General features: G+C 35.3%; 1 protein-coding gene across 1 annotated transcript in view; it reads left to right on the forward strand.

The window, feature by feature from the left end:
* Positions 1 to 24,972, forward strand: part of LRRC9 (leucine rich repeat containing 9) — a 3,097,114-nt gene that overhangs the window by 1,859,446 nt on the left and 1,212,696 nt on the right. The gene's annotated exons all lie outside the window — the stretch shown is intronic.

Below are 24,972 nucleotides of genomic sequence, written 5' to 3' on the forward strand. Positions count from 1 at the left end.
AAGAGTGATTTGTCAGTGCAGGAAGTAGTGTACTTTTTTGAAGGGACAGCTGCCTCTTTTTTCTAAAAAGAGTAGAGGTAAAAGTAACATAAAGAAGGTTTTGATAGGAAAGAGTGTATAGGGAAGGAAGGAAGGAAGCAGGGGCAGATAGGAATAGAATGCAGACAAATGCCAATGGGGAGGCAGTGACACATGGGGGGACAGCATTGGTGAGAGAGAGACTGGCAGAGAGTGGACAGTAGGTGATGGGAAGGATTGAACAACAAATAGGGGATGGGGAGTGATGCATCAGGAAAGGGGTCACAATGATGGAGGACAAGACAAAGTGAGGATAGCCTGCCAAGCTAGCCCATTGAGCAATCCAACCAGAAGTCAGTTTCCTCCATGGATGACATTGTGAGTCGACTTTGCCTGTTGACCAGCTACTTCAGGAACCACTCCAAGGTGCTAATGCAGTTATTGAGCTGTCAGTCCACCTCAGTCCTCACCAGCAGCTGAAACTCACCCTGGGTGACCCAAGAGTACCTTTCAGTGCCACTCTGCCATGAGGAGCCTATGCCCCACATCACTGAAGCAGCAATTGAGGCCACCAATGGACCCTCCAGGTCACCTTTCCCCAGAAGTCCTTCACCATCCTTTGGAAAATCTGGCCTGGGACTGCTGGTGAACCAGCAATTGGTGCAATGTCTGGTGCATAGCATGCTGTCACTGCCTAACCTCTGTCTGTTCCATGGCTGATCCTATAGAAAGAAAAGAAACGGAGAAAAACAAAACCGCATAATAAAAAAGGACTAGAAACATTAGCATCTGTGTGGTGTGGAATCTCACACCTCTAGCAGCATAAACAATTTTTTTCTTCCCGAGCATTTTCTGAAAAATAAATTTGGCATAAGCTATACAAATGTAAATATTTTGTGAACAACAAAACCTATTAAAACAGTATGAATAGCAATGTTGTCAGAACTATTATTTATAGTGATAATAGTCAGTGCAGTCATTGTGTTTTGGGTAAACACTGTACTATATTATAATGCACATAATCCCCAAATTATATTGTATCTAATTTTTCACAAACAAATCTTCATATTTTGAAAAATATACAGCCTAGACATATATTGTTAGAACATTTTGTTAATAAGACATAGGCTTTCACATGGCAAGAAAGTCCTTTATAATTACATGTTTATTTAGGTATTTACAGCATTATGAAAACATATGTTTAATTGTAGAATTAGTAATACACATACTGGATATCTCTTTAGATGTGCACCTTACAGTGCAAATATCAGGCAATTTTCTTCAACAACATTTAATGTTTCACATAATGTCATGCAACAGTACATAAGTCACTTATTTTTTGAAGTATTGCGTATATATGGAAATAGTGCTTATTTTCATGATTAACAAGCAACTAGCAATATTTCTAGTAAATAGTGGTGCTGCGGTATCGTTGTCGCCTCACAGTAAGACGATGTCCTGTTCGATTCTCAGCTACAGCGTCTTCTGTGTGGAGACATGTGTGAATGGGCGTACCTTCATTGAAGGTTGTGCATCAGGGCCGTCAACTCGGCGCACAAAAATCTACTGCCAATCATTAGCGGACCGGAGTTCCGCTGTGGCGACCCCTAACCAGGAAAAGCCAAAAGGTAAAAAATAGCATTTTTGGGAAATTGTCCTGTCTTCTACTGTAGGTCTCTCGGTTATGAAAATATGAATATAAATATGACAATGTGAATAATAAGTGGCAAAGATTAATTTCTCCACTGCAGAACTCCATACCCTTTCTAATACATTATTATTAGCTGGTAAGTCACTTATTTAAAGAAATCAGCAGGATATATTTTTATATCCTATGTGTATTTTATCAAAATACTTTTGATGACATGGAGTTTTATGGGTGTGAAGTACAAGTATACAAAAAGGAGTTATAGGCTTTAGTGAGTTAAATCAGGATCTAAAATGTAAAGAATCACGCTACCAAAGTAATATACTGCAAGGACAATGGAATATTGCATATAGTACAAATTATAACAGAAGTACACTTAAGGTATAAGTGGTACTGTTGTACAGTTCATGGATAAAAAAAAATCTGTGTGAATACTTAAGCAATAGATATATATTAAAAAGAAAGAAAAAACAGAAATACAACAGTGCTGTGGTACATGGTTTTATTGCAGTAATACAATAGTGTTCTTCATTATATCACTGTTACAGTAGCCATTACGATATGAGATACGTCCTGCCAAGGATATCATGCATCCAGACAATCTGTAAATATTCACTCTCCTCCTTTGCTTGCCATTCATCCTTTCTTAGTATGAGAAGACCATGTTGTTATAAGTACGGTATACTGATACACCAAAACTCAGAACTTTCTTACTGTTAGTATGTGTATGCAGATTGTTGTTAGCTTTGCATCTGGAGGTGTGATTGGCTTCAGCTCCTGGTCTTCTGGAAGATAAGTACCCCAATGAGAACCCTACCTTTTCTACCAGAGATTTTTTTTAAGTCTTTGCTTATGTCTGGCAAAAAAGGCAAGTGTAGTTGTGGGTGCCAATTCCGTATAATGACTTCATGTCTAGGGTAAGAACATGATGGGTCATGCCTTATTTGTCAGTCTTTTACCCTGAAAGTCATTAGGAGCAAATGTGATTCCATTAATGTTTTTCTGGAGAACAGATATTTTTGGGGCTTAACATGAATGACTGGGTCATCAGCTTCCCTTACTTCAGATCTTCCCACTCAGGTAAGGAAAAAAAAAAAGTTAACAAGAGTGGTGCATTATGATACTCGTACATCCACATTTCTTTGGTCTGTGAGTGACAACTCCACTGTGGTACATTTGCAGCCCTTGGACCATCAGTCTGTTTCTCTTTGGTACCACTAGAGCATCCTTTTTGGAGCCTGCTGTGGCTCAGGACCCCCACATGTCACAGCAGACCATTTGTTAGGTAGAATCAGTCGGGAAGGGAGAACAGGTTATTATTTTATCTGAATATGAGGGAGGTTTCCACTAAGTTCTTGTGAGGGAAGATATTAGCGGGTCACTCATGGAGGTCAAGCCTATGGCTTCAGTACCAAAGACCATACATCTGGACAGTCCCAAAAAAGCACACTCAGAATACTAGGCATTTGTCCCCCTCCTCCTGACCCTTCCAGTCAAATGGGAAGTCAGGAGGATTGGTATAACTTTGATCAAAGACTCTTCTAAGCTATTCAGTATTTTCAAGCTTCCTCTTCTGCTGCTGCTGCTTCCACACCTATTAAGAGGAAGAGAGTTCCTTCTTCTTCTGAAGAGGAGGAATATGCTTGCCTGATTCCTTGTCCCACAGGTTGTGAATCTGAGACAGAGGGTACCCCATCTTCAAACTCCCCAAATAAGGAAATATCCTTTGATGACACTGTAGCAAAAATGTGCTGTGGTAGCGTCGCCTCACAGTAAGACGTTGTCCTGTTCGATTCTCAGCTAAAGCGTCTTCTGTGTGGAGACATGCGTGAATGGGCATACCTTCGTTGAAGGTTGTGCGTCAGGCCTGGCAAGTCGGTACGTAAAAATCTACTGCCAATCATTAGCGGACTGGAGTTCCGCTGTGGCGACCCTAACCGGGAAAAGCCGAAAGATACAACAACAGCACTATAGGAAAAATGAAAGCTTTTATTCAAATTGGAGAGCAAAGAAGTGTCTGACTTTCAGAAAAGGGACTATGAATTACTCAGTATGTACTCTCCTATGCCTGTGGCTATTCTTCCAGTTTTAAGAGCCATAGAAGATGTATTTTCAGCTATGTCTAAGTCACCAGACTCCCAACCTTCTGCTCCAAAAAAGAGTAACAGGTTTTGTAGGATTCCAGATTCGTGAAGTAAATCTATAAGAAATCCTCTACTCACCTTAACATCATTTCTTTGTATGCAGAGAATAGTTCTAGAATCTTTTTTTCTAACTTAGTCCCTAATAATAAGAACAGTAGAGCATTTAACAGGTTTGTCAAAAAAGTATATAGTTCTTACGCCTTAGCTTTCAAGGCAATAAATTGCCAAACTCATATGTCTATCTTTTGTCTTTTTTCCCCCCGAATATGACATAATCCTTAGCAAACCTTCCAAATTCTGATGTAAAATCTAGTGTTAAGGAAGTATTTAATTCTGCATCTAAGGTGACAAAGTATACAAATAAATGTATCTGTGATGCAGAAGATGCCATTTCCAGGTCTGCTTCAGTAACAGTGATGAGAAGATGTGCTTATATTAGATGTCAAACATTTCCAGATGATAATGTACAGCTTTTAAATGTTCCTTTGGATAAGGACATTTTATTTAGCAATTCCTCTACTAAAGTTCTCAAAAAAATTCTGAAGAGAGAGGTAAACCTATATATGGAGTTAAGCAAGTATTCTTATCTCTGATTCTTAAACATCCGAGAAACTGCTCTTCCCTACAGGACCATTCTTTTTACAAACTATTCAAATCAGACCAGCAAAAATCTCCTAAACAACATTTCAGTAAGAAATTGCAAGGAGGCTTTAAAAAGGAAGCTGATGAGTCCCAAGATTCCCTCTCCAAAAAGAAAGCTTATGACTATCCTGCCTTCTAATTCTCCCCCCACCCTCACCCCCACCTTGTCCTTCCCCTGAAACCTGCAGGAAACTTTTCCCTGTGCCTTTCTGCATGGCACATCGCAGTCAATCACAGATGCTTTTTTTTAATGAGAAACCTCTTTATTGAATTATCACTTATGACATAGACAGTCATACATGTATATAAATGAAAACAAACCATATTGACATATTTTCAATTGCAAGCATTATACATCACGTACAATTGTCTGTACAGTCATTGTCAATCGAACATTACATAGCTCATTCATTTTCTTCTTTCTCTTAAAGCTTATTCCTCCTCCATAACATTACTCTGCCTGTATTATTCCCACAATTCCCATTTTATGTAGTTTGCTCCTATTCTTTTCTAAAGATAATTTTTACAAATTTTCACAGGTAGATTGCAAATGTTGGAGGTGTTATAGGGAAGAAAGAGGTAATTGGGAGCATATTTTTTGGGAGTGTAATGAGTTGGCAGACTTTAAAAATCCCCTACAGAGAGCTCTGTCAAAAATATCGGGAAAGCAAATTGGTGTAACTAAGGTTTTTTTTTTAAGCTGTGATACACACGCAAAATTGCCTAAACATAGGAGGCCATGTTGAGTTTAATTCTGGTGGCTGCCAAAAAAGCAATTACTAGAAAACGGAAATCAAAGTCTAAACCAGCTTCATTAATAGTAGTGAATATGGTAACCGAGATAAAAGAACTGGAAGTGGGATCATTAGAAAAGGGTAGGAGCAAATTACATAGAAAAAAGGGGAATTTTGGAAACAATACATGCAGAATAAAGTTTTGGAGGATGAATGAGGTTTAAGAGAAGGCAGGAATTGAAAGTGCTATGTAATGTTCAATTGACAGTGACTGTACAGAAGATTATATATGATATATAATGTTTGTAACTAAAAATATGTCAGTACGGTTTATTTTCATTTATATAAATGTTTGCCTATGTCATAAGTGATAATTCAATAAAGATGTTTTTTTTGTTAAAAAAATGGTGACATGATTATTACTTGAATGTTCACAGGCAACTTAGATATTATCTAGACAAAACTAAAGAATACAGGAAATCTAATCAAATTTTTAAGTCTTACAAAAATATGAAAAAGGGGCAATCAGTATCGAAACAAATTATCTCAAGATAGCTTTCCCATTTCATTTAGTTCTGCTATTCCAATAATGGTAGAAACCTACCTGAAAATGTCAAGGCTTATTCCACCAGAGCAATTTGCATTTCTGTAAAAGGTTGTATTCAAAGTATGTACTTAGAAACAGCTACTTGGTTCTCAGTTCATACTTTTACCATGCAGTACAAGCTAGATTCCATTTTTAGAGCCAGAGCAGGCTTCTTCACCAAAGCTGTTCTTCAGGGAGTCTTGGACTCTGATCCATCACCATCCACCATGTCTTTCTGAGCTTTGGTAGTTGTACCATAATATAATGACTATTGCAACAGTGATTTAATGAATGACATAGTGCATTTGGGTGGTTAACTTGCCATAAGAGTAGATATTTGAAAAGATTCTCCAAAACATTTTTCTAGCATCCTTGCTCCCTCCAGTCCCCTTTACTCATTTCCCTGGCTGGGGTGGGGTATCCTCTCTTTTGCTTGTTCTGACATGACTTTACTTGGAGCTTTAGGCTTCAGCCTCCCTTTTCTGACTAAGGAAATTATTAGTTCTAGAGCATCTGTACATCTTTTTTCTACCAGCAGATCCTCTTTTGCTAAGAGTGGACATATGGGTTGTGAGAAAGGAATCTGAAGTTTTGTAGAGTGGACAGACGTACAGTATCTTTGGCAGAATACTTCTTTGTAATCACTACTGTGCAACAGTGATCTATTCAAACATCTACTATTATGGCAAGTTACTTACACAAGTATACTATGCTGACAATACACTACACTTACCCTACACCTTGGAGAGTCTATCCTGCCTCCTCTGACAGGCCGGACTTTTTTTCTCGATGTACCGATATACTAAAAATATAAGACAACAGTAATGAGTATAGCATATCCCTGAGAGCAGAAGTTAATTATAGCAATAGGTGTTAGGTCTGTCCTAAAGTAACATTGCAAAAACTGACTGCTTACCATATTATTATGGCTCTGACTCCACAACGCCATCTTTTCACTGGCAGAAAAGGTCCAGGCAGTGCCTCTTCAGGTCACTATGCTTATGCTAGCACTGCTTGCAAAGCAATTTAGGGCAGTAGTATCACTCACTGCCTTGGCAAACCTGTACCAGGCATCCACCTTATAAAGGGGGCCCTCATAATCCCCCAACAGGCATTCCATATAATGAGGTATAGAATGATTTGGTACACACTGCTATTCCATGTAGGAGCTCAACCAAAGTCTCATCCTCTTGGGACCATGTCCATTTATCAGGTCAAGTCCAGGAGTTAAAATGGATGCACAATCAAACAACAAACCAAAAGCATACTGAACAAACAAAATGACTTTATGAATTTCATTGAAGTGTTAGATTCTTGGCCAAATTTTAGTTGGTGTAAAACTAGCCTTAAGAACTGGAATAAAAGCCAGCTCTTGGCCCAGAGAGATGAAGCTTTACTATGACCCAGATATTCCATGTATGATTAGTGGCACTGGTGGGGAGGAGCGTTGTCACATCCCTTCTGGGGGTAGGTGATGTGTTCATAGGCACACAAAGTGATGGAAGTTATCTGGCAGAGGTCAGGGAGCATCCAGCAGGACAGGAGGGGTGGCTTGCAGATGTCAGCTCTTTGTGGAAATATGGAATAGTTTGGCATGGTCCTTCCATTGCATGTTCCCTCGAATGTTGTCTGGGCACACACATCAGGAGAAAACATGGGTAAGTCATAAGAAAGATAATCCCACTGAAACACAAGTGTTATGAGAGTAACCCCAGGGCATCCTTAAGCTCCACATTGGCCCCAGCCTCAGTAAAGATAGGGCTGGGGTGACTGGAGGGGTAGCTAGATACTACACTGGCCAAGAGCACTGTGGTGCCCATAAGAATGGAGCATTGGGGAGAAAAAAAACATTGCCAAAAAAGAAGTGGGATAAAAAACTTATAGAAATTCAAAAGAATCTGTATGTTTATATGTAATGTCTGTAGTAAATAAAAAATACTAGCAAATTCTGGACCATAAAATGGGCTTTAACTCTAGAAAAGATAAAACTTAATAGGTTATTCTGTATATCCACAAGGATTAAAAACATTAGCTAGATTATCCAGATTTTATTAAACAAAAATATGTAATCTGATTAATATGAAAGTATAGCCTGAAGTAGAAAACAGTGAATATTTTTTAAATTTCATTTTAGCAAAATTTATAGCATGACTCAAAAAATATAAATGAGCAAATAAAAAGGATAATTTTCTTAATAATGATATTAATACGGTTAACTAAGGAGCATATTGTCCAGGCAACTAAATATATTGAATGTTAAAAATTACAGAATGATTAAATGTAAAGCCCAATAAAGCCCATGGTTCCACATAAGATTTATAATACATGAAGTATTTGGTCTTAAAAATTCATAATTCTCCTATGTCATGGAAATAACCTGTTATAGTTCCTATTCTAAAACAAAATAAAGAACATGTTGACTATACTAATTATAAATCCATGTTGTGTTCAGCATAAACTTTAAATTGCTTATATCCATAATAACATCTAGAATAAAAACTCTAATTTTGATGTTTAACTAACAAAAATATAAGTAATCTCTGTGATAAGCCACGGTGGTGCAGCGGTAGCATTGTTGCCTCACAGCAAGAGGTTCTCCTGTTCGATTCTCGGCTAGAGTGCTTTCTGTGTGGAGTCTGCATGTCTTCCCTGTGGTCGAGTGGCGTTCGAAAGACATGTGTGAATGGGCATGCCTTCGTTGAAGGTTGGGCTTCGGGCTGGCAAGTCTGCACCATAAAAATCTACTGCCAATCATTAGCAGACCGGAGTTCCGCTGTGGCGACCCCTAACCTGGAAAAGTCGAAAAGGCAAACAAAACAAGTAATCTCTGCGGTTTCCCCTAAATTTCAAACAACCCACTAAACAAGTATAGTGGGTCCAAAAACAAAACAGTGTAAGAAACTTCTCTGTGTGGAAGATTTTCAATCCATATATATCTAGTTAATCACTATATATTAATCAGATCAGATAATGGTAGTAGAGGTTGCGAACTTAAACTCGTCCTAAGTCAAAAAAATAATAAAAAAATATATAATTTGAAATATTATACTAAATTACTAATACTAAATTACTAAGTATTTGAAAGTAATCCAAGCAGGGTAGCAGTCTGTTTCCAGTCGAAAATCCTTTAAGTACACAGACAAGCAGTCCAAGTAAAACAAAAATAACAGAGTAATAGTTTCCTCACAAGCTTTCTAACTATATATACTGTTTATCAGGCAAGGGAATGGTTTATTGTGCTATAAAACAAAGTGTTATTGGTATACATTTTAAATTCACATCCCTTCCCCCATCAATGTGACATTCAAGCTGGTCCTGCCCTACTTTGTAGCTGTCATAATTTTACTTAAAGTACATAAAAGTTTTATTAATAATAATGAGGTACCTCTTATTTAACCAGATTATTAAGTCTGTGATTTTATCCAAGACAATATGCTACATGGCTGGAAACATATACACCTTAGACCATTTGGAAATCTAAAAATATATATAAATGTATGCTCTATTTCACAATTGGCCTGCCGGTCTCCTTTATGCCTATCCCTCATTACCCCTAATCCCCAGATGTCTTTAGAAAGCATTTTGATTGAAGAGCACAGTAATCCTCATTGCCACTTATTGATCTTGTTAAATTTGTTTTCCCTTTCTTTGGCCTCCTCTTCTTCAGAATCAGTAAACTCTGGATCCAACTCCAGACCTTCTGTCTCACCTAACAGACAATTCACCCAGACATTCCAGGCCTAAAGCTGACCCCATGTTTTTTCCAGTTCTGTTGCTCGCTAGACATCTCAGGCTCTCCTCCCTTGTCCCTCACATTCTTTTATCATCCCACAAAGCTTCCACTAGGAAACTTTACACAGCAAAAGCAAAAGATTTGCCATTTGGGTGTAACAAAAAGAATTGTATCCCTTTTCAGCTCCTATTCCTAAAATTCTGGAATTTTTAGCCTTAATTTTCAACGACCGAGCTGACTCTTCTGCTGTTAAAGTACAGTTAGCTGCCATTATCAATTTTTATACTGGAGTAAATAACTCATCTCTGGAGTCCAGCAAACTTTGCAGAGCCTTTCTAAGAGGAACTTTTCTTCTTAGACCTCCAGTTAAAGATCCCACTCCTCCTTGGGATTTAACTGTAGTCTTACAAGCTTTAACCCAATCTCCATTTGAACCTTAAGCTAAAACTGAGCTAAAATTTCTAACCTGAAGAACTATCTTTTTTCTAGCTATTACCTCTGTCAGACGAGTTTCAGAATTACAGGCCTCGTCTTGTAAGCCTCCTTATTTGATCTTCCATAAGGTTAGAGTATCCTTACGAACAGATTCTTTCTTTCCTCCTAAGGTGGTGTCACAGTCCAATATTAATCATATTGTCAACCTGCTAGTCTTCTTTCCAAATTATTCAAATAAATGAGAGTATATGTTGGGTGCTCACATTTACTTACATAGAACCAAAAATTTTAGAAAATCAGAACAATTGTTTTTCTTTTCGAATTTGAAATTAGGCAAATCAGTCTCTAAAGTAACTTTAGCCAAATGGCTGACTGACTGTATTACCTTTGTTTATAATAAATTGGGCATGGCTTTACCTAAACTGCCAAAAGCACGTTCCACCAAATCTCTGACAGCTTCTTCAGCTTTTTTGGCTAGATCTTGACTGAATGAGATTTGCACAGCCACATCTTGGGCTAATCCTCATACCTTTATTGCTCATTACAAATTGGATGTGGTCTCTAGGGGAAGAGCAGCTTTTGGCTCAGTGGTACTCAAGAATATCATTCCTTAGAGTCCTCCCAGGGTTTAAATAGCTGGTGACTCTGTCCCAAGAATTGAAGAACAAATGAAAATTGACAACATCAGATAAAGAAGTTAGGTACTTGTCATAACGTTTCATCGGTGTTGTCCATTTTCATTCTTCCTCAACTTCCCTCCCACCAACCCCCTCTTTATTGCCTTTTGGAAGGATTGAATATGCTGAAGGAACCTTTGTTTGAGTCCCAGATTTTGCTATTTTATCCTATTATTTTAATTATCTGCAATGCTCTACAGATGTAAGTGGCAGGAAACAAGATTCGAGTTCTGTTAGGAAGTTGGTCATTATTGGAAAAGGAGGCACTGAAGAGTTTCAATGATCCACAAACTGGTAGAAGAAGCTGAGCTGGATCCAGTCCCAAGAACTGAGGAATAATGAAAATGGACAAAACAGATGGAATGTTATGATGAGTACATAACTTCTTTTTTGCAAACATTATGTAGGTATTATTAAAAAGTTTATATTCTAGCTTTAAAATGTATATTAAAATTGGTTCACATTTCTCTCAAGAAGTAATAGTTACGAGGGCGTGGCTAGGATGCTGAACTGATAGCTGCACTTTATTTCAGCTCTCTTACCTCAATACAATTCCTGACAGGAATTTTACAAAATAATATTTAATTTGAAGAAATATTTATTACTAACTTATTTCTAATAACTTTGAGCATCTATAAGAAAAATTTTATTGTCAGAACTTGAATAATTCCTGTCAAATTAATTACTGGAAAATCAGCACCAATATCAGCTTTACAGCATGAGTCATCTAAGGAATACAGCACAAGACTCTTCTCTCAAAAAAGACCTGCAATCTCTCATTACAAATATACAGAAACTTACAATAAAAATCAACAAGATGGACAATAAAATAGATACTTTTAAAGAAAAGTGCTCACAACAACTGGAACAGCTTCTAGAAATGTTTACACAGCAGAAAGGACAGATATCACTTATTGAACAGCATTAAATGACATTGACATTAGAGTCCAAATAGAAGAACAACAAACTGAATTCTTACTTCAACAGAACACATATTTACTAGAAAAGCTTGATGATATGGAAACTCGAACAAGAAGAAATAATATTAGAATATATGGTCTATCAGAAAAATCTGAAGGGGACAATATGATAAACTTTCTTACCACCTGGATACCAGATGTAACAAAAATACCTGAAGCTCTTTCATATGGTATAGAATGTATGCATAGATCACTAGCAGCTTCTGGAAATACTTCTTCTCCAAGTAAGAACAAGCCGAGATCTATAATTGTGAGACTTTTTTCTACACAAGATAAAGATCTTGTATTAAGAAATGCTTGGACAAATTCGTCCATCAAATACAATGATTCATTAATAAGATTTGACAATGATTATTCTACAAAGATGGTTTCAAAAGGAAAATAATTTCTACCAATAATAAAAACCTTGAAGAAAAAGCAATTGAAAGTCCATCTTTTATTCCCAGGAAGACTGAGAGTTTTTCTACCAAATGGAATAAAAATCTTTGAAACAGTAGATTCAGCAATAAAATACCTTACCAACAACAACATCCTAACACATGAAGAATCTATGGACTGGACAATAAGTACACCGAAAAAAAATGCTGAAGTAAATAATTGGAAAACTGTTGAGCAAAAGAAAAAAAACTAAAGGACAAATAATCTTACATATGTTATATTCTGTAAAAATCTAAATAATAATACTAACAACAGAAGAAAAGTTCTTACTGTCTTCAAGTTACACTGAAACAGGTACTGTTTTCAATTATAGTTTAAATGTCAAAATTAGCATAAATTTAAATACATTTATCTCAAATCACATCAATATACTAAGCATAATTTAAACATTACTCTATTTTTCATTATTATCCATCTATTATTTTCATATTCTTAATCAGAGTAATCAACGCATAATGTTCTCAAATATTTATTTATTTATTTGTATATTTATTTATTTATTTATTTTCTCTCTTTGTGTTTTGTTTTTATTTTTCTCTTCTTTTTATAAAGTCTTCATTAACTTATAATACTTTAATCAGTATATGGTTATATTGCTTATTAGGTATAGTAATGGCTGCTATATAACTTATTATCAGTTACATCCCTGACAGCATTACTTTTTATAAGTTAAAAGTGTCCTTGTTTGGATAAATGCTAATGCTGGGCGGAAATGTGTGCTTTTGAAATGAAGTATTTCAGTTTAGATGTATTATAAGAATACTTTAAATAATCTTAAAAGATGTTCTGCCTTTGACCCATATGCACATATTGATATAGTACAGTGAAAAAAATATGTTTTAAGTGATATTTTGAGGCTATAAGTCAGGTGTGTTGTGGCTCCGGACATCCGGAGTTGAGAGATGCTTGTGACTAGCTTAGATATCCTGTTGTCTTTTCTTTTGTAGAGAAATAAGGCATAGCATGTTTAAAATACAAAGTTTGATAGTTGTGAACACTACTCCGCAGACTAGAGTGCTCGCGTGCACACTACATGAGTTTGTCACGAAGTAAGAGGAGGGAAAAGAAAAAACACATACCTTTTCCCGCTTGGTTCTCGAGACAATTTAACAGCCACAAACATCACTAGAAACTCGAGTTACTTATTGCTTGTCGCATTTACTTGTGTACGCCATCCCCTGACTCTTTCTAATTGATGTCTAGTCAGGAAATAAGCTAGGTTCACATTTAAAGATACAGGAACCTAAATTCCTTCTAATGAAACGTAAATAACATATGAGGTTCATCTAAATATACACAGATATATTTTTGAAGCACTTTCAGATTATGGCTTCTGATGTCTTCTAGCACCTTGATAGATAAGGACATATATCTGCTTGTCTTTCTGTCAGTTTAGTTTTCCAGACATTTTAGCTATCCCTTACTACGTTTTGTACAACAGAGTTTAAAGAGCAGAAATTAATCATCAGCAAATAGAATCACTGCTGTTTTACAAATTCTCTAAAGAAACTAGTAACTGTCAACCAACGGGCAGGTTTATTTTAAGGAAAATTGCCATTTGCCACACTGGTGCTCCTACAAAATACTACTAATGTCCTGCTGCCAAAATATGCCCTCAAGTGGACAAATGGGATGCAACAAGAAGGTTAAATGTACATTTAGCAAATCAAGTATTTAAATAACAGTATAATATACTAGATAGAGAAAGTAAAAGCAATAATCATGTAAACAACTATAAGTAACATAACAGAGGATTTAACCCAATGTGTCAGTTATACAATATTTATATCCAATATAGGTTTGAACTTTGTCGAAGCGTCTGTGTTCTACACACAAATTGTATTAAATCCAATTTGAGTAGCAGAGGGAGAGGCTTAGCCCACACCCTAATTTATTACTAAGTTACCATGCATTGTGAACATACATCGTGGCAGGTACTCGGCGAGCTATCCATCCTTAAATGGCTCATGTTGTTCTCATTTACTCATCTGAATAATGACTGCAGCTGTACTCTTCTTCTTATATTACCGGGCTGTGGCTACACCCTTCTTATAATATTACCTGGCTTATTCCATTATCAAGAATGACACAATACTAGTGTATGTGGGTATATCATGTTACTGTTAGTGTAAACAAAAATGCTTGACAATGCATCCGTAATTCTCAAACCTTTCTGCAGAAAAATGTATAGCATTGTCTATCAGTTGAGAGCCTGATTGTTCCTGATCAGCAGACCTGTATTTCCATGTTCCATTATGACTACATGAAAAGACACCAATATTAGTCTGCAAGTTTAGTAAGCAGTAAATTCATCAGGGATTAATTTGAGGGGACACTTATATTATAGCTAAAGCACTTGACATTTGATAAGTGTATCCTCTCAATGATGCGTTCTATCTAGTCATTAACTGTAAAACAACTTTTTCTGAGAAACATTGTAATGCCAGTTAATTATTTGAATTAAATATTTCTATATACAGTCATAAAGCAATTACCAGGATAAATAATACTCTTGCAGTGCATGGATCACCATAGCTATCCTCTGATGTTACAGGAAAAACAAGCTTCTTAATCACCTTTCTGATGTAATAAAGGTATTACTCCATAGTTTAAATACATTTTGTCTATTTACTGCAAAGTGGGTTAGGAATTTTAACCTGTAACATTTTCATACATAATAGTTTAATTCTTAGCAGCTTCCATTATTTTGATATGTTCTCCAGTATACTTTTTAAATACTATAATGAGAAGCTCCGGATGTTTAATTCTAAACTTTTATTCAATCATAAGATTAAATTACTGATGTTAAGTAAGCCAAAATTATATCTCCAGCACTTATTGTCAGCAGATAAACTCACTGGTTAAGTGTCAGTCTAAGCTGTAAGAGTTATGTGATATACATAGATGTTTGCTTTGAAAATGTGATCAAGTGCACTGTAGTTTTACCTCTGTACTGTGTCTTTTTGATTATACAAAGTCCTTCTGAAAGTTGATAAAAGTGTTAACAACAAAACACTCAATCAAGTAACAACATTATAAGTAGTCTCTTGGATAAGGGAGATGTCTAAATTTTGATCTTGTCTCTAGCCATGGGAATTGTTTTGAAAAGCTGAAAAATGCAATCAGAGGAACATATTTAATGTCTACTAAAGAAATATTAATATACTTGTACATTGTATTGCGATGAAATATAATGTGGTTTCAGAACTATTCATGTTTTTATTCCAATATGACCTTACAAATACTAATTTAAACATTGGTTTCAGACTTGAGTAGTCTAAAACATTTACACAACAATGGTATTGTATTGTACAGTAATGTCAGTAAATAGTTTTCACCAGATGTCTGCAACATACAGTTATAGATTTTAACATGATGTTTATTAATACCCTAAACTATTTTGAAATTATACTACCTTAATCTAAATATTTGTACCTTTTTGAAACCTGATTAGAAATAAGTATTATTGAATTACAATAAGATAAGAGTAAAAAATATATTTATATATTTTAGCTGATTAAATTATCTTAATATATTATTCAATTATCTTTATTTAAAAACTAAGAGGATAATAGAAACTGATCCAAATATTATTTGTGAGGGTAGAAAGTTTGTTTGGTTAGATTCACTAACCAAATAAAGAGGTATATTACCTCATAGCGATAGGGAATGGTTTTTAAGGTTAAGAATTACAAGTTTGGAAGTTCTTTGTTTTTTTTTATTCTGTCACTTTGGTGTCACTCAGAAACATGCAAAAATCATACAAGAAAAACTTTTTGAATTCTGTATCCAAGATGGAACTAAGAATAAACAATATTTACATAAACTCACACATAAAACAAACTCAAAACTAGGAAATGAAATGTTTATCCATAAATGTTAATGGTCTAAATAATAATAATAAAAGGATTAGCCTATTCAAGTACATAAACCACAAATAGTCTTCTTACAAGAGACACACTTATTAGATAGAGATATAAACAACTTAAATATTAATAATTATGTAGTACTAATAAACTATCAATACAAAACAAAAAAAAGAGGAGTAGCTATACTACTTTGCAACTCAACTATAACACCTAAAATAATTACTACTCATCAAGATACATCAGGTATGTTTTGTCTAGCTTCAATAGAATTAAATAAAATAATCTATATGTTAGTAAATCTATATTGGATCCCAGGACTAGGATTAAAAACAGTTAAACAGCACTTTGAAGAGATAATTCATTTAACTAAGGGTAGCCTGATATTGGCAGGAGACTTCAACTGTATAATGAATGAAAAAGATACAGATTCTAAATCTAAAAGAAGAAAACAACCTGTCTCTAAAGCACTATCAAAATTTATAGATACATTGTATTTAAAATATATAAATGAATTTGCAGAACCAGACTCACTAATCTTCACATTTTATTCTCATAGATATAAAACTAACTCTAGAATTGATGGAATATATGTTGCCAATGACCTAATAACAAAGATTGACAAAGTCAAAATTATAAATTGTCCCTTATCTGATCATAATGCCATAGTCTTTGAGATAGAGCTTACACCATTTTATTCAAATCCCATTACTAGGATGCCTTCCTATATCACAAAATTGACACATTTCAAATAATTTTATGAAGAAACAATCAAAAACTCTCTAGAAATAAATTACACAGAAGATATTTCAGAAATATATGTCTGGATTCATTAAAAGCAGTTACATATGGGAAAATATTATCCTGGTACATAAATAAAAGGAAGTTATGGAATAAAGATATGCTAGACTTACAAAACAAAGCAGATAAATTGAAACTGGAAATACAAAAGGGTAATACTACTCAAGTTCAAGAACTTATACAAATCAATAAGAAGTATACAGAATTGTTACATCATAAGATTATGATTAACTTAGGAAAGATAAAAATAAACTCATACTCTACTAATTCAGCACACCTGAGACACTTAACTAATAGAATAAAAAAATAATTAAATCTAAGCAAATAAAACAAATATTTATTCCTAATACTAACAAAAGAGTTACGGAACTAAATTATATTTTAGAAGCATTCAGACTCCAATTTAACACTGAGAATTCCATAAACACTCAAGATGCACTAAGGATATAAAAAATACTTAGAAAATAATATTCATATTAAATTAACACAAGAACAAATAGACATTATAAGCAAACCAATCAATATGACAGAATTAAAATCACAAATTAAAAAGCTCAAGACAAATAAAGCACCTGGCCCAGACAATATGCTACCAGAAATGTATAAATTAATACCCAATCAAGCCATATCCTTATTATTAAAAGTATATGATATAGCCAAGAAAGGTTTGAATATACCACCCTCTTGGAAATATTCATTGATATCCCCAATTATCAAACCAGATAAAGATGAGAAGCAGTGTTCCTCATATAGGCCAATATCATTACTCAATATAGACTATAAGATGTTTATGGCTATATACGCAGATAGGATCAAACACTTTCTTCCTTTCTTAATTCACAAAGATCAAACAGGTTTTATTAAAGGAAGAAATACTTCAGATAATATTAAAAGAATACTAACATTAATAAACTATAGCAAACATAAAGTCCTAGATTTAAATGTAATCTCATTAGATATTAATAAAGCTTTTGATTCAGTTAACTGGAACTTTCTTTCACTAGTTTTAAAAGAATATAACTTTCCTTCTAATTTTAATAATCTTATCCAAATACTATATAAAAAATCTACTGCATATGTTAAACTAGGATCGCATAGATCAGGCCCTATAACAATCAAAAAGGGGACTAAACAAGGTTGCCCTTTATCACCATTGTTATTTGCATTACTCTTAGAACCCTTTGCATATCAAATCAGATCAAACAATAACATAAAGGGCATTTGTATTAATAAAATGTTAAACCTTAAAATCCAACTCTTTGCTGATGACATACTATTAACTCTCTCAGATGCAAATGAGTCTTTGAATGCTCTATTTAACTCCATGAATAAATTTCAAAGTATTTCAGGCTTAAAATTTAATGAAAACAAAACTAAAATTATGCCCTGTAATTGTAAAAAAAAATAATATAAACAAAAATTTTCCAAATACATAGTAACAGAAAGTAAATTATATCTGGGAATAAATTTACTCAATGAATTAACAGATTCTCTAATATTTAACTATAATAGAATACAGACAAAATAGAACAAACAATTGGTTACTGGAATAAATATATCTTTTCAACAGCAGACAGATTATATCTTATTAAAATAATCATATTTCCCAAACTATTATACTTAATACAAAATTTTTCATTGCCACCTCCCAAATATATTATTCAAAGATACAATAAACTAATTTTAAATTTTCTATGGTTTCCAAATAAATCCCGTATAGCCTTAAATAAGCATTTACCAGATTGGGAAGATGGTGGAATTAATTTACCGGATATTGATTTATATATTACCTCATCTGTTATTAAAAACATAACACTATGGTTAAATAATTCATACACACCTATATGGAAACAAGCCCATGAGTAGATTTACATAGAAATTAATTATAGTCACATACAAGACAACTTAACAGTAATATCATCACCCCTTATATGGATGTTAAAAGATTATTTTTTAGGGAAAAGGAATAATATTAATAAATTGCCATCAAACTATATAAACTCTACACTTTCAGTGTTCAAAACATATATAAACAAAATACCAAATATTAATTCTTGGATTTTTCTTATTTTGCCTATAGCTTTTGCACCAGATATTATAGATACATTCCAAATATCTAAAATAAATATACTTAAAGAAGAAACATTACTCTTTTGGCATCAACTTATAGAGAAAGGGAAAATTCTAACAAATGAACAGATAATTTATAACTATAATATAAATAAAGACAATTGGTTGTTTTTACAAAATCTAAGGCATTTTCTTATAAATAAAATAGAACAAATGCAACCTTCAGTTAGACATGAAGCTCCAAAACTCATTGAATACCTTATTCTTTTCACAAAACAGCCTTATCAGGGGACAGGTTATTTGTCTAATATCTATAAAATTGTTAAAAAACAAAAAACTATCATGAAAAATCATACTGGGATTATTATACTTTAATAAACAGCCATCCTCCAATTGAAGAAGAAAAAAGTAATATTCTAAAATCTTCCAAATTTTCTACATTATCTAAATACTGGCAATTATTCACTTGGAGATATCTACACAGAAGTTTCTATACAACACATAGGTTAGCCAACATGTATTCTATTGAAGATCAATGTTGGAGATGCCATACCAAGATAAAAGCAGATTGGCAGCATATTTTTTATGAATGTATATGTCTCAATATGTACTGAAAATCCATTAACTATTTTTTCAATTATAATGATAATTTTCAGTTAACAAAGTCTTTAATTTTATTCAACTCTCCTATTCCAAACTGTGTACCAAAAAAAGACACTAAAATCTTATGGTCACTATTGGCAATTTCACGTAAAATCATAACTATACACTGGAAAAATGAGGCTTCTCCTACGTTCAAGGAATTTGAGAATTTAACAACAACAGTTGCTCACATGGAAATATTAACAGTGAAGAACAGAACTAAAAGATCTACTTCTTACTATTACTCTTGGATGAAAGTATTGGAAATACTCGAAAAGATCGAAGAAGATATATCATCTTATGTTTCTAACTTTATATAATATAGAATTTCAATGTTATTTGCATAGACACCAATGTAAATAGTTATAAAATGGTTTGAAGTTAGTAATGTTTTAGAATTGTAAATATGTTATTTATCTTTATTTCATGTAATGTTTCTTAAGACATCTTATTTGAAATAATAAAAAAAATTTAGTTAAAAAAAGAAGTAATAGTTACAAATGATAAGAAACAAGGTTGCCCATCATCCTCAGTAAAGTTTGCATTAGTCAGAAACACTTTAGTACATCATATCATATAAAATCTTAGAATTAAAGGTTCTGAAGTGGGAAAGAATAGGAATTAAATGGTTCCATATATTAAAGATTCACTTTATTGTCTTAGTATCTGAATTCTTTAACAGAATATAGAGAACTTTCCAAATTAAATATTTAATAATAATAAAATGACATCTTAGTGATAAAGCAAAATCAAAAGCCAATGTATAACATATTTGCTATAATTGAAACTGTCAAAAGACTTATGATTTCTTAAATAATCTGATCTTGAATCTACAGTAAGTGCTAATTATAATGATATTCATTTCAGGAAATTAATTTCTTATTCATATAAAATGTACATTACATTTGAAGATAAAAACTTTTCATCAGAATCATCTTATTACCTAAATGTTCATGTATACTACAAACCATTTTCCCTTTTTTTCCCTAAAATTATATGTAAAGCAGATTAATAGAAATATTTTAACATTTCTGTGGCACTTTGTTTTGACCTTGTAGGATAAAGGAAGGCTTAGTTGTTAAGGTATAGATTCCTGTATATTACCAACCTGACATAAAACAATCAATCATTTGTTAGATCCTTTATTATTGTTGGGTGAAAGAATAGTCAACATTATTTCAGATAAGAAAATTTTGTGTGTGTGTCCATCTGATCTGACATATGGGTCCTTGAGAGCACCTCTGAGATCTAATTCAGGTGGCTTAGTGACCCAGACTCTAGCCCTTCCAAGATTTAACAGCCTTACATTACCTTGCTGCTCTCTGGCTAGCCCAGATCTAATTTGCTGCTTTTCTAAGTCACAGTGCAGATCTCAGCAGATAAGTGCTCCAGCTCTTCTTTCTTATATGAAAAACTTATCAGATTGCTCTTTTGCAAGCTTTTGATGTATTTCTTAGTTGTTTCACCTACTGATAGTTTCTTATGATATTTTAGCTCTTGGAAAAGTTAAAGTTAAGATTTTCTCTTCAGCCCTTCCTTTCTTGGTTGTGTCACCATTTTGGTGGACATTAGTCTGTTTTTCTTACTGAGTTAGTAGTAGAAGTAGTAGATAGAAATTATTTTTACATTTTGGTAGTAGTTAGTCGTTTGTTGTGGTGTCGGTGTGTTATTGTTCATTCCTGGCTTACTGTTTGGAATTATACTACTTATATTATTATTCTTTCATTAGTGTTAGCATGGAGTTTTTGCTGTTTTGTGTTTCACCTGCAAGATGGATAAAAGTACTAATTTTTAAAAGTTTACTAAATCTGGGCACAAAATCCCCCTTCAAGCCCCCCCCCCATGATATGTGCATGTGTATAGTCTGCTTCAGAGTTTCTCACTTGAATGCCTTGTGTGACATTTGTGCTGCCTTCATTCCAAGGACCCTCTCTGACAGGTGAAATAGATTAATTGTCAAAGGCCTTCTTCCTCTGGATCCAGAACTGGCCAAGTAAAAAATACAAAAAAGTGTGGGGGGTGGGTAGCCCGCAATGTCTAAGGACTCAGAACCAAGGAAGTGGCCTCCAGATTCTTCAGCTCCAACCTTGGCTCTTAAGGTTCTGAAGCTTGAGGATCATGTGGCTTAGGCTCCTATCTACAACCCTCCACTGGATCCAGAGACGGGGCTACTATTATGACCCAGGATTCTCCAAATAAAGTTGAGATGCCTCCTTCAAGACCCTCTTCAGCCATGTCTTTGAGTGTTTCAGAAGTTGATTTGAGTTGTTTACTGCTGAAGTTTCTAAAGCCCCATACCGAGACAGGGGGTGGGGGGTCATTGCTACTCCATCAACTCTGAAGCCAGTTGAATCCATATATTTTACCCCTGTCCAGGCTCCCTCCCTGATATGTCTTTCAGCATCAGTTTCCTCAGATCCTTAAAGTCAACTAGATCCTGTGGCCTGGGAACATTTGATCTATGATGTTCTTCGTGTTTCAATGTTGCAGTCATTACATTTGGGTAATCTGCTGGCAGGTTGCCTTCAGTCAGCCTGAATAACAAAGTCTTGGGTCCTGCGTCAGTTGCGGTCTCTTCTTCCATGACGTCAGGGGTATAAAACATGCAGCCGACGCCAGTTTAATCAGTCTTTCTTGCTGTGCGGTGCCCGAAACAGAAGCAGTTCGCAAGTGTCAGTCGGCTGACTCCTGAAATTTTCGTTTTCGAGTTTCAGAACCGAAGTCTTCAACCTAAAGCAAAGTACCCCGTTGGGGAAACTTTTTCTTGCTCCTTACCGATGTCAGTAAAAGTTAATAATTGTATTACTTATGGGAAGCAAATACCTCATAAGGATTTTAATTTGTACTGTATTCCTTGCCTAGGCCCTGACCATAACGTGCCTTGCTGTTGTTTTTTGTGCTAAATTTAGCCAATGCACTATTAAGCGTCGGTATATTTTTGCTTCTAAATATTTTGGCTCAAGATTTAACTATCCAGAAATGTCGTCAGTTAGCAATCCGACTACCGGAATTTACAAAAAAACACAAAGAAAAAGACAGAGACAGACCGTTGAGGTCCAAAACCGATGACGAAGCTTCTCCTAAGCCAGTCGCCGGTTCGCTGGTACTCAGTGAGGTGCTTTCGCAGCCCCTGATGCCCGCTACTTTTGATTTGCAGGCCTCTACCGAGACCCATTCAGAGTCCGGTATGCCACGAGACTCTTCAAGTATTGAACCTGCGGATATCTCTCCCTTAGATGGGTCCAGAGCCGCTGAGTAGGCACCAGCTTCTGAGGGTGTTTTCAGGCCTAAAGATTTGTATATTAAACCAACGCCATCATCAAAAACAAGGTCAAAACCAACTTCTGTGTCTAAAAAACTGATGCATTGGCCACGTGTTCAAGCCCTTATGCCTAAAAAGCAAATGATCAAAATGGATGAATATTTAATTACCTTGATCAGGGGTTCCCAACCCCCTCCTGCTAAGAGGCCTAGGCAAGGCACTGATTATGAATCTTCAGATCAGGTTTCCATTTCTTCTGATCAGGAATTTTCTATTCCCCCTTATGAGAGGACTCTGATGCAGAAGAATCCATCCCTCCTGCTTCTCCTCCTGAGGATTTTTCTTTTGGAGAGACTTAGCATTCCTTAAGGGAACATTTTCATTGGGAGAGTCAGGACTTTTCAGAATCCAAAAAGAGGCTTAGGGATTTCCTTCTTCTTCCTCAGCATAGGCCTTTGGCTATACCTCCTGTTTTAGACATTGTTGATGATGTTTTCTCAGAATCCAGCATGGCTCCTGATTCCTTGCCTCCGGCTCCTAGTAAGCCAAACAGATATTACAGGGTTCCTGACTCCCACAAGTTTCTTTTTAAAAACCCTACTGCTGATCCTGAAACAATTTCTCAGGGTCCCAAGGGTGTTAAGGCTTCTACTGCTAAAAACCCTACCCCTTCTGATAGAGACTCCAGGGCGCTGGATAGATGGGGTAAGAAGGTTTACACGTCTGTAACCCTGGCTATCAGGGCTTTAAACTGTAAGTTTCATATGCTTAAATATCAGCAGCATGTCATGGGCTTACTGAAACAGAAAATTATGTTGATTTCTGACTGTGTGGAAAATAGAGTTACAGGATTTATTGCATTCAGCTGAACAAGTTGGAAAGCGTACTTTGCAATGTTGTTTTGATTCCTTGGAGGCCTCTTGCAGGGCCACCATAACTGGATCCATGATGAGAAGGCATGCTTGGCTCAAGGAGCAAAATCTGCGTGATCATGTTAAAGCAAAAGCAAAATTGTTGGATGCTCCTTTACAACAGGACAGTCTATTTGGTAATAAGGCAGAAGAAGTTTTGAAAGAGATGGAAGACAAAGCTAAATCTGTGCAAACTGTAGAAGATTTCTTACAAGTGCAGCCACCCAGGTTCAGTAGGCACTGGCCTACTAAGAATTGGTCCTTTCCAGTACACAACAGAGCCGCTCAGGTCAAACCCAGACACTCCAAAGGCTCCAGGTTTCAGTTACAAGGAACTTACAGAACAAAACAATGGGGTGCCTCCATCTCCAAATCTGAAGTAGCAAGCCACCCCCCCCCTACGGTAAGCAGTCTCAGTGACTTTCCTCTGCCATTTCCAAGCACTTATCTTTTGGCAGCCCCTTTAGGGGGAAAATAGCACTTCATGCACAAAATTGGCATCTAATTACCAAGGACAAGTGGGTCTTAAATATAGTATCCCAGGGATACAGATTTAATTTCCACATGTTGCCAATTCCAAACAGATGGCCAGATCTTCCCCCAAATCAGTGGGCAGAGGCCCAGAAACAAGTTATGTCCCTCATGGATATGGGGGCTATTCAACCAGTACTAGAAAAGGAAAAAGGGCAAGGTTTTTATTCAAGACTTTTCCTGGTACCCAGAAAAGACAAATTATGGCATCCAATTCTGGACTTATCCATTCTAAATACTTTCCTGGACATTCCAAAATTCAAGATGCTGACACTACAACAGTTACTGCCTATGCTGGGCAAGGATGCCTGGTTGATAACTCTAGACTTAAAAGAGGCTTACCTGCATATCCCAATCAGGGAATCTTGCAGGATACCTCCACTTCAAAGCAGGCTTTTTGCATTACCAGTTCTCTGCACTGCCCTTTGGCTTATCTACTGCACCCAGGGTCTTCACAACGTGCCTGGCACCAGTAATTGCATTTTGCAGACAAAGAAACATTCAAATTTATCCGTATTTGGATGATTGTCTAATTCAGGCAGAAAACAAGGACACTCTTCTACAACATCTGGCATTTGTGAAAAGGCTTCTAACATGCCTAGGGTACACCATAAATGAAAAGAAATCACAACTGATACCCTCTTAAATAATTACATTCCTGGGTGCAAGCTTGAATACAACTGCCCAGATGGCTTACCTCACCCCAGACAAACAAATTCAATTGATGACATACTTCAAACAAGTGGCCACAAAAACCCAGCTATCTGCAAGACAAATTCTGCAGGCCTTGGGGTTCATGGCTTCCTGCATTCTACAAATTCCATATGCAAGACTGCATATGAGGAAACTTCAAT

The sequence above is a fragment of the Protopterus annectens genome, chromosome 6.part0 (genome assembly GCF_019279795.1).
Source record: "Protopterus annectens isolate FY-2018-M chromosome 6.part0, PAN1.0, whole genome shotgun sequence".
In the NCBI taxonomy this organism is placed as follows: Eukaryota; Metazoa; Chordata; order Ceratodontiformes; family Protopteridae; genus Protopterus; species Protopterus annectens.